Genomic DNA, 10,265 nt, shown 5'->3' with positions numbered 1-10,265 from the left:
AACTCTCTAAGTGATGGTCTACCACTTGGTATACATGATTTTTATGTGAAATGAGAATTTGGCGGGCGCCAAAATGCCACTTTTGAAGTGGCATAATTATCCGGCACAGTGTTAAGTACTGTATTACAACAACACTTCAAAAAACATTATTCATCACCATATTAACGCAGAAAAACATGGCGTTACCTGTCCTTTTCTTTACATGACAGCATAATATTAAAAATTCTAAAGCCCCCTTTTACATAGAATAAGAGCCGACCAGGCAAAAACTAAAGATAAACGATGAAAATCGATTTAGAAAACTCTAGAAAACCTGTGTCTATTGCCAGGTGCCGCTGGATGCAGGGGGAACTCGCAACTTTATTATACTAACATTATATAACCCTAATTATATTGACATGTGGAAAGAAAAAAATAAAAATTATTTAAAGTTTCGTCTAACTCGTGCCGCACGGTGGCTAGAAGTGGTTACCTGAATTACATTTCGAAAACCTGTTCTTTACGCTTAACAGCTATTGGCTACTAATGGAACCTTCCAGTGTAATGGACTGTGCCGTCAATACAATATTTTCTCGCTATTACTGGCGAACCGCGGGATAAAATAAGTATTAAATCTACCCACATTAAAATAAAAACACAACACAAACATACAATGCCTGGCAGCCGGTGTAACGACAAAAAGTGACCCCCGTAGAATATTGACCGGGGGGTCATTTTTCTACGTAGAAAAATGACCCCCCGGTCAATATTCTACGACAAGTAGGGTCATTTTTCGACTGTAGAAAAACATTCCAAACCATTAATTCTACGACTTCACACACGTTGAAAAATGACCCACATAGAAATTTGACCCTCCTATATTTTATACAATTAAACCTTGTATATGTGTCTCCTGATTTTTTCATGCTTTCAAATCCAAATAGGAGGATTTTTTTATGTAAAATTATCCTTTCCAACTTATATTCAATTGCATATCTTAAACGTAGCATCAGAACCAATGCATGTATCTGGTATGGGTATATTTTTTGCTTGCAGAATCCCAATGAATATTTTTTCATCGAGAACATAATTTATGATTATATATTTTGGGGTTTTTTTTCATTCAAAGGTTTTATCCCAAAAATGGCTTGAAAATTCTTGCAAGAAAAAAAATAGCACAGAAGCAAGAAAAAGGGATATGGAGATACCGAACAGTATTCAATATCAAAGTCCATAAAACAATACAAAATAGGAGCAGAGCAAACACGGACCTCCGAAACATCGAAAGCAACATTGTTTAACTATATAAATTCAATTCCATTGGCTCTTGCCTTTAAACTTACATATACATCTGTATGCATTTATTCTGCTTTAAAATACATACCTTTTAACTACATGTACCTTATATATTACTATACTTTTTCCTTTATATACAGGAAATACAATACACATCAAAAGGTTCTTATGCTGATATTACAAATTCCTCCAAAACTGGCAAAAATTTACACCTGAGTGAAAAATATTTCAACCTTCAGAGATATCTATAAATTAAAATAAAAACTTAAAAATCTCTTTTCAACACTTTCTAGCCCACAGACACGTGACCAATGGTTGCTGTTACATCCACTTTCTTCTGGGATTTTATAGACACTGGTAACCTTTGCAAATTAATGAACTCTTAGTTGCCATGCTCTTACTTCAAAATAAATTTATAGCACATACCGTCCAAAAGTTAATGTTAAAGTAAAAGTGTGGAATTGTTGATTTTTTTCACAATGGATTAAATGTATCAGATCCATGTTAACGCCGTGTATTCAAAGATTGAGGGGTAATATGAAAACAATCATTCATTCTTTGTTCAATAATCCAGAAGTGAAAAAATAGATAGATTATATGATCAGTACGTACTGGTCCTTGTCGACAAAGTAGGTAACAACATTGTCTTCGTTTGTAAGTCTCATTAATTGTATTTTAGAAGAACTTTTAAGATTTAATTCTACAAGTGGTAATCCTACTTATACTCATACTTCCCTTTCTAAGGAAGAAATTCTTCAAAATTTTAGATCAATTTTAAATATTTTTTAACATTATACTTTCATGTAAATTACTTGAATCTGAATCGTCCAGAAACATTTGTTAAAAAACAATACTACCCGCTGAATAATGAAGCCACGCCCTCCTGCGTAGCAACAGTCCACATTGCTTGACGACGGGTGGTATTAAAAAAAAATAGCGACTGCGCGGAATTTGTGCGCGCACGGTTCACTGTAATATGTATGTGTATAAAACATTCAGTATAATATAATAAATACTGCATGTAGTTGAGTGTAACATTGAAAATTTTCACCCCTCGAAAACCATTGTCAACCTCCGCTGCGCCTCGGTTGACAATGGTTTTCTTGGGGTGAAAATTTTCAATGTTACACTAAACTACATGCAATATTTATATAATATTACACAGAGCAAAAATAAATTTGAATTACCCGATATATATTGGATTCCAAACAGACACATTGCGGGTTCCAGTAAATGTTCATTCAAATCTCTTTTGTACTCCGCACTAAAGTATTGACAGAAGAGAAGGAAAAACTCTTAGTGTACTGAACAACAATATATTCAAAAAGTGGTGTGAACCAGGATTTTTGATTTCAATGACATTTGCTTTTTTAATAAAACGGAAAATGGTTTTATTAAAAACCATAAATAAATTTAAAATGGTCATTGGCCATTTGCAAAATTATTTTGTTAAAACACATTGCACACACAGGTACTCTGAAGTTGACGTGAAAGAAATGTTTGACTTACTGATCGACAATATCTGTTTTTTTTTTTTTTTTTTGAAGACCAGATATTCCGACAATAAATTGGAATTCCCATGGGTACCAATTGCGCTCCGTTATATGTAAATCTATTTTTGCATTCACTTGAAACAGAATTTGTGCGAAGTCTAATGTGTGAAAAGAAGAAAATACTTGCTGTGACCTTCAACAATGGTAATTTTCATTCCTTCGTCGATACGATATACAATCCTTGTGAGCTAGCTTGAGATGAAAGATAACACAGAGTCTGACACATCTGTCTCACCCATGGATATTTTACTTGAAAAATTTTACTTGATAAAAGACGTTAATGGTAATCTAACAACTAGGCTTAATGATAAATGTGATGACAAACTTTTCTATCGTCAAATTTCCTTGGTTATGCAGTGATTTACCTTCTTCACCTGCAAACGGAGTGTATTTCGTTAATTCTATGGTTGACACAATGACATTGTCAGCAAATCCAATTTATCAAATTGAAACAAATGCTGACTTGTTAGTCCGTTATTTGTGCCTCGAGTTTGCGGAGGATTTTCCTGTTATTTCCCAGTCGTGACAAGGAGAACATGGCAGATGTGACCGGTCAGCAGGGGATTCTCATCTATGGCACCTGATTCATCTCTGATGTTTCGGAGGTTCGTGTTTGCTCTGCTCCTTTATATTTTGTATTGTTTTATGGACTTTGATATTGAATACTGTTAGTTAATATCTCCATATTCTCCTTGTGTAAAAGTATGTCAAACTCCAAGGTCAATATTAAAAGGTCAAAATTGATTGTACACAAAAAGGTCTTGTCACAAAAATACACCTGTGAAATATGAAAGCCGTAGTCTTACCCAGTCATGGGCATGGGCAAGGTTCAAGTTTTGCGGACAAAAATACAAACAGACAAGCGGACAAGTAAAATGCTATATACCCCCAGAAACTTCGTTTACGGGGGCATAAACCCAGAAATTTCGTTTACGGGGGCATAAGTATATATCATGTAAAGTAACAACTTTTTAATCATCTAATTTTTTTTCTATTGGTGAAAAACTCCTAAAATATCATTATATGTATTTTTATGTACATAATAGAAAGGGGAAAACGATACTACATGTGCCTTTTTTGGAAAGATGGGAACTTATTTTTTTTTTTTTAGTTTAATCATGTTTTATGCTACAATCCCTATTTTGTTAACACTAGCAAACGACAAAAGAAGGATATGGAGATAACGAACAGTATTCAATCTCAACGTCCATTAAACAATATACAAAATAAGAGCAGAGCAAACACGGACCTCTGAAACATCAGAGGGGGGATCAGGTGCCATTGAGGAGTGAGCATCCCCTGCCAACCTGTCACACCTGCCGTGTGCTCGTTGTCATGATCAGGAAATAACGGAAAAAACCCGTCGTCAATTCAGTGTATAAATAATGGACTAACAATTGTTATGAAAAGCGTCAGTCAGCATATGACTCAATGATAAATTGTATTTGCTGACAAGGTCATTGTATCGACCATAGAATTTACGAAATGATGACTTAAAACGAGACTGTTGATATTCTTGTTTCATCAACTTGCTTGTCAATAATTTACCTCGTTTAAGAAATTTTGTTCATACGTAGAGCACACTCTTGCGTATCGAATCAACTGAGATATATATACTCCGTATGCAGGTGATGAAGGTATATTGCTGCATAAGTAAGGGAAGTTGACGATAGAAAACTTAAAGTCATAACGTTTATCATATAGCTTTGTTGTTAGATTACCATTAGTGTTTTTTTTAAGTAAAATATCCAAATATGAATCAGAAGTGTTGGACTCTGTGGTATCTTTTATCTCAAGCTCACCAGGATATATCGTATCGAAGTAGGAATGGAAATTATCATTATTAATTGACAATACGTCGTCGATATATCTAAATGTCGAGTTGAAGGCCACAGCAAGTGTTTTCTTCTTTTCGTGCATAAGATTTTGTATAAATTCTGCTTCATATGAATATGAAAATAAGTCTGCTAATAACGGAGCGCAATTTGTACCCATGGGAATTCCAATAGATTGTTGGAATACCTGGTCTCCGAAAACCACATAGATATTGTCAATCAGAAACTCAAGCATCTTCTTGATGTCAACTTCAGAGTACTTATGTGTGCAATCAGAATCTGTTTTAACAAAATAATTTTTCAAATGACCAATGACGAGGTAAGTAAATTTACGAGTTCCATTTTTGTTCAAAAAGCAGCTGTCAATGATATCAAAAAGCCTGGATTTTAATTTGTCGTGGGGAATCGTTGTGTATAAAGTTGAAAAGTCGTAAGTTTTTAAGCTGTTGAATTTTGTAAAGTCTTGTGATTTCAAATTGTCCAAAAGACATTTTACAGGTTTTGAGCTAACCACTTTTGGTTTTACTTGTATCACACATAAAGGTCTGAGGCAATTTAATTTAGTACTTATTTTTACAAATTAAATCATCCCTATTTTTTTAAAAGAAGTTTGAAACTTCATTCATTGAAAATCAAATATTTTTATACGATTTTTCTATGTTGGAACCCTTTTTCGTGCCCGTTTTAAAAATATGGATAAAAAACTTTAAACTTTTGAAAAATTATGTATCCAGGGAAAAATCAAAAAGATTCATTATTGATTAATAACGGAAACTTTTCTTTCTGACACCATACCTGTCAGCTAGAAATGACCCATATTACCCATAGTCATCTGCCTCTCGGCACACAGAGATTTGAGATTTGGTTTGGTACAAACGAACTGTGGCAGAAGTTTGGAAATAACCGTTTTTTTAGAATTGAAATGGGAACTGTGGAAACTTATTTACTGGTATAAAATTTAATAAAAGTTTCTATGAATTCTCGTATCTTTGCTCTTATAGCCTTTGGGTTAGAACATTTTGATACCGTTTTCCTCTAGTGGAGATAAACAGTTTGTATCATTAATGCAAGGTATTCTATCGCTTTGATTTCGTTATTTTAGCTTAAAAGCTTTCAGAAATTAACACTCTAAAGCATTGATATTACCCGCTTGCATATGCCTAATAAGAATATTCCTTCTAAAATGAAAAGTTTTGGCATCAAAAATGACAGGGGGTCATTATTCTACGGGGTCAATTTTCTACAATGCACACGGAGAAATATGACCCTAAGGCCATGATTTCTACAGAAAAAGGAGTCATTTTTCTACGTAGAATATTGACCAGGGGGTCAAATTTCTACGTAGAAAAATGACCCCCGGTCAATATTCTACGGGGGTCACTTTTCGTCGTTACACCGGCTGTGATTGCTCTAGAAAAAAAACACAAAGAAAGGGATGTATAGACAACTGTGAATAATATAAAATTATAATTCCAATGACCTTGAGACCATAGGCCTTTTTTTCCGAAGAATCTACAATGTAACCATCTTTAGCACTATCACTTCTCCATCTATCGTGCTTTTTCAAACATCTCTTACCGGTCATGGTAGCCTAGTGGTAGAGCGTTCGCTTCGTGATCGGGAGGCCCGGGTTCGATTCTCGATCGCGTCATACCTAAAACGTAAACATAGGTAGTGACTGTTCCTTCGCCAAGCGCTCGGCACTAGAAGTGAAAGTCACGGGTCTTTCGGATATGACCTTAAAAACGTAGGTCCCGTGTCACGGTAGGCGTTGGCACGATAAAGAACCCTCACTGCTCAATGGCCCTGAGTGCCGAGTATAGGTCTAAATTTGAAGCCCTTCACCGGCATCGGTGACGTCTCCATATGAGTGAAAAATTCTCAACAGGGACGTTAAACAATATACAATCAATCAATCAATCAAACATCTCTCATCCACATTTGAGTTGGCTGCCACAGTTGCCCCACCCGCCCTTAAAGAATGAATTCCTATGTTAACATATTCACCCATAACTGTTTTCAACAATGATACAAGATTGCTTCTAGCTGCTTTATAACTAAGTTTTTTGTTTTAATACATTAATTATTTACACAAACATCTTTTGACGTAATATTGGACTAAATAAGAAAAAATGACTGTCATCAATTGGACCTAAAAGCTCTAGGTATTTCTTATTCATAGCGACAGGACATGCATACGTTGAACCCTTAGCAACAAGGATCGACTTCGCTTCCTTGTCTGAACTGATCTGTTTTGGATTTTTTTAATACAAAGCACAAGATATTCATCGTGTACAATTACATCATTGAATGTAAAAGAAATAGCTTCAAATAACCAGCAAAACAAAATTAAATCATGGTAAGATTTCTGACAATTAGCAAATCATTTTCATCAATGAGTTTATCACAAAGTTCAATTAACACATCCTTAATAATAGGCCCTTTTTTTGCACAGCACGACCAGCTTTCCGTCTTGCAGCTTCTTGTAGAGATGAAACGTAAGAATGCTTCGTTGGGTCTGGTAAACCTACACGTTCATGAGCCCATTTAATCGAATACACGGCAGTGTTCACAGGATGTTGAGATGAACCGTTCTGTAATAAATGTGTCAGGTATAATACCATATGCATGGGACTCGCCGCGACGCAATATGTCCTTGAACTTTAATGAATTTTTCCCATCTCTTAAAAGCGTTAAAGTAGGATTTGTTGGTGATGTCGCTTTTACTTGACAAAATCCAGCTGCTTAAATATGGACACAGATCAGCCATATAACTCCCTGGTTCAACGCCATGTTTTTGCATTTCTTTTTATGCTGTCTGTAGTCCTATTCATGTAAAGCATGTTTACTGCGTCAAAATTTTATGAATAACAGATTTTTTTCCCAGATATTCCATTATTTCATCTCCCCCTGCAAATTGCATGCATATTTTGTATTTTCGAAAAGTTTTTAACATAATGTTTGAAATTGCCCTCCTTATCAATCAACATTGGCCAAAACGGAGCGGATTTCCACTCTGGAATTACCAAAGTACAATTGCATTTGTCATTCTCAATTTTTCTTACCACTAAAGGAATTTATTTTGGAGGGGGTACAACCCAGTTCAAATGATCAGTCCACATCTGAGATAACGCAACAACAGCGCTTGATCCTGCGCACCAATACTTAGAATTAAAATTCTCACACTTACTGTTATGACAATCTGCAAATCTATCACAGGTATGTGGTCCCCAGATATTGTCAAAATAATCAAATACACATTGTCTAACTGACCAATCATCACAGTCTGTCATTCTACTCAAAGAGTCTGCTCTTACATTTTCTGACCTAGGGGTCCATTTACCTGTTATTCGGATATCCTTCTCGTTGCATAATCTATGCACTCACATTGCAATATCTTGTAACTTTTTCTTTTTACTCCCTACTTTCAAAATATGCTTCACATTCTGATTATCAGAATTGATCTCATCAGATTTACCTCCTGAATCAACTGATTTTGACAATATTCTATTTACTGTCTCAAGTTCCCTTCAAATAGAACTTTGCTTACTTTCCCATTCGTTCCAAACTCCATAACACTCAGATTCGACTTGTTTACCCTCTGCACATATGGTCAAATGACCTCCAAAACCAGTGCCAGATGCATCAGAATAAACTGACACCTTACTTACATCAGATGCTGTCAAATGACTTAACAACGTACCATTGTTATTCATTCTTCAACAGATGTCAACCAAAATCTTAATTCACTCACCGCCTCTGCAGACAGTCTAACTCTTGAATACCAACTGGAACGTCCCAGAATACAAAAGTATAAATACCTTGTTCTTGGTCTAACATCATAACCCAATACCGTTTGCATTGAGATTATTTGTCCAACCACGGATGCGATACTTTTTACATCAAACCAAACAAAACCAGCATCATAACTTTCCAAAATATTTGCAATACCAACCTTGAGTTTGTTGACCCTAGGTGACGTCACCATTATTTTATTGTTTATAGTAATTAGTATTCCATACAAATCCTAACCATACTAATTCTTGCACTGGCTCCCAGTGACTCTTCTCTGATGCAACGAGAAACCCCAATTTGTCTTAATCTTTCTGAATTTCTAAACTCACCAATTCTGCTTCGTGTAATGTTGAGGCACCTCCCATCCCATCATCCAAATACATGACCATTTTATGACCTTTTAACCTCCAAAACTTGACTACCTCTCTCATGACTCTCGAAAATATGTATCCAGCTGTACTAAGGCCAAATGGCAGAACTTTAAAAACGCAATACTTGCTTTTCCATTTGAAACTTAAGTATTTCTCATCTAGTTCATGCATTCTAATGTGATGAAATCAAAAAAATCAAATGAAAAAATGAAATCACCGATTCGAATAAACTTTTTGAAACAGGAGCATCCTCGTATTTATGCTTATTTTTGAATAAATGAGGATTTATGTGTCTTGCATCTAATACCAACCTTAGTTTTGTTTTGTTCCCCGCTACCGTCAATGGATTTACAAACCTTGGTTTATTGATTCATTCCTTTAAGCAACCTTTATTGAGCAATTTTTCAATTTTCTTTATCTACAAACTCACCGTTTTCTAACGCAGATCTATTATTTTTAAGTTCTATGGGTTCTGATGTGGAAAACAATGGCATTTTATAGCCATTTTCAATAACGTCCAAAATATACCTGTTTACACCAATCGAACGCCACTGACCGATATTTTCCCGTAAATAGCCTACAGCTGAAATATTTACCGTGCATGATTGCCTCTGATACCCTCTGTCGTTTATTTGCTTAATCAAATGATTATTTTGATAAACAACTGTACTTATTTTATTGTCATCTAGTTTTTCTTTGCAGTCTTTTATCCAGTGACCTCTCTTGTTACAGCGATAGCAAAGCCCAGGCATCCATGTAGATTCGGTATGCGTTGTCTGTGTCGACACTGGCTTTGGGTAGGGCCTTGTAAATTCTCTCAGGTTTTTTCGTTTTTTTGCCTCATTTAGTTTCTTCTCTGCCCGAGTTTGTGATTTCGTGATTCTCTTCTCGTCATCGGAATCTGATGCTATAGGATTCTTAACGTACTCGTTAACTGCCTTCCATCCCGCCTCTGACGAATCTGCAAGTTTTATTAATTTTTGTCTATGTTTTACAATGTCCACACCTTCTGCTAATTTACGTGGAGCGTCTTCAATACTGCCTTCCTCCAAATGTTCACTGGCCTCCTGCACTCTCGATAGGACCTTGATGTTGTGTTTGTGCTACTCTTCGTTGCCGCGTTTTTTGAATTTATATCCGTCTGACACGACTTGTTCAATTCAAGAACAGATGATACGAACAAAAAATGGATGCCTGGATTGGTATGTATTTTGGGGATAATTTCATTGAAAATGGTGCAAATCATTAATATTCAGAATATAAAGAACTTGTAAACCTTCTATGACGTCCATAAACCTTCCTCCTTGAAACCAACCTTGTGGTGCTAACATATCACACATCCGTACAAAACTTCAAAGATAAGATATATCTGCCATCGAAATGTCATCATCCAGGCCGGCGGTAATGATGTAGCTAACCTGCGCAACATCGATGGT

At 35.6% G+C, this 10,265-nt stretch overlaps 1 pseudogene; it reads right to left on the bottom strand.

Annotated features, from left to right (window-relative positions):
- Positions 1-7,642: 7,642 nt before the first annotated feature.
- LOC134235375 (uncharacterized) lies at positions 7,643-9,989 on the bottom strand (annotated as a pseudogene).
- Between the last annotated feature and the right edge of the window lie 276 nt (positions 9,990-10,265).

The sequence above is a fragment of the Saccostrea cucullata genome, unplaced genomic scaffold, assembly GCF_032062105.1.
Source record: "Saccostrea cucullata isolate Sc308-1 unplaced genomic scaffold, CSIRO_AGI_Scuc_v1 ctg2368, whole genome shotgun sequence".
Classification (NCBI taxonomy): Eukaryota; Metazoa; Mollusca; class Bivalvia; order Ostreida; family Ostreidae; genus Saccostrea; species Saccostrea cuccullata.
The sequence above is the reverse complement of the archived record's forward strand: the minus strand, read 5'-3'. Positions and strand labels throughout refer to the sequence as shown.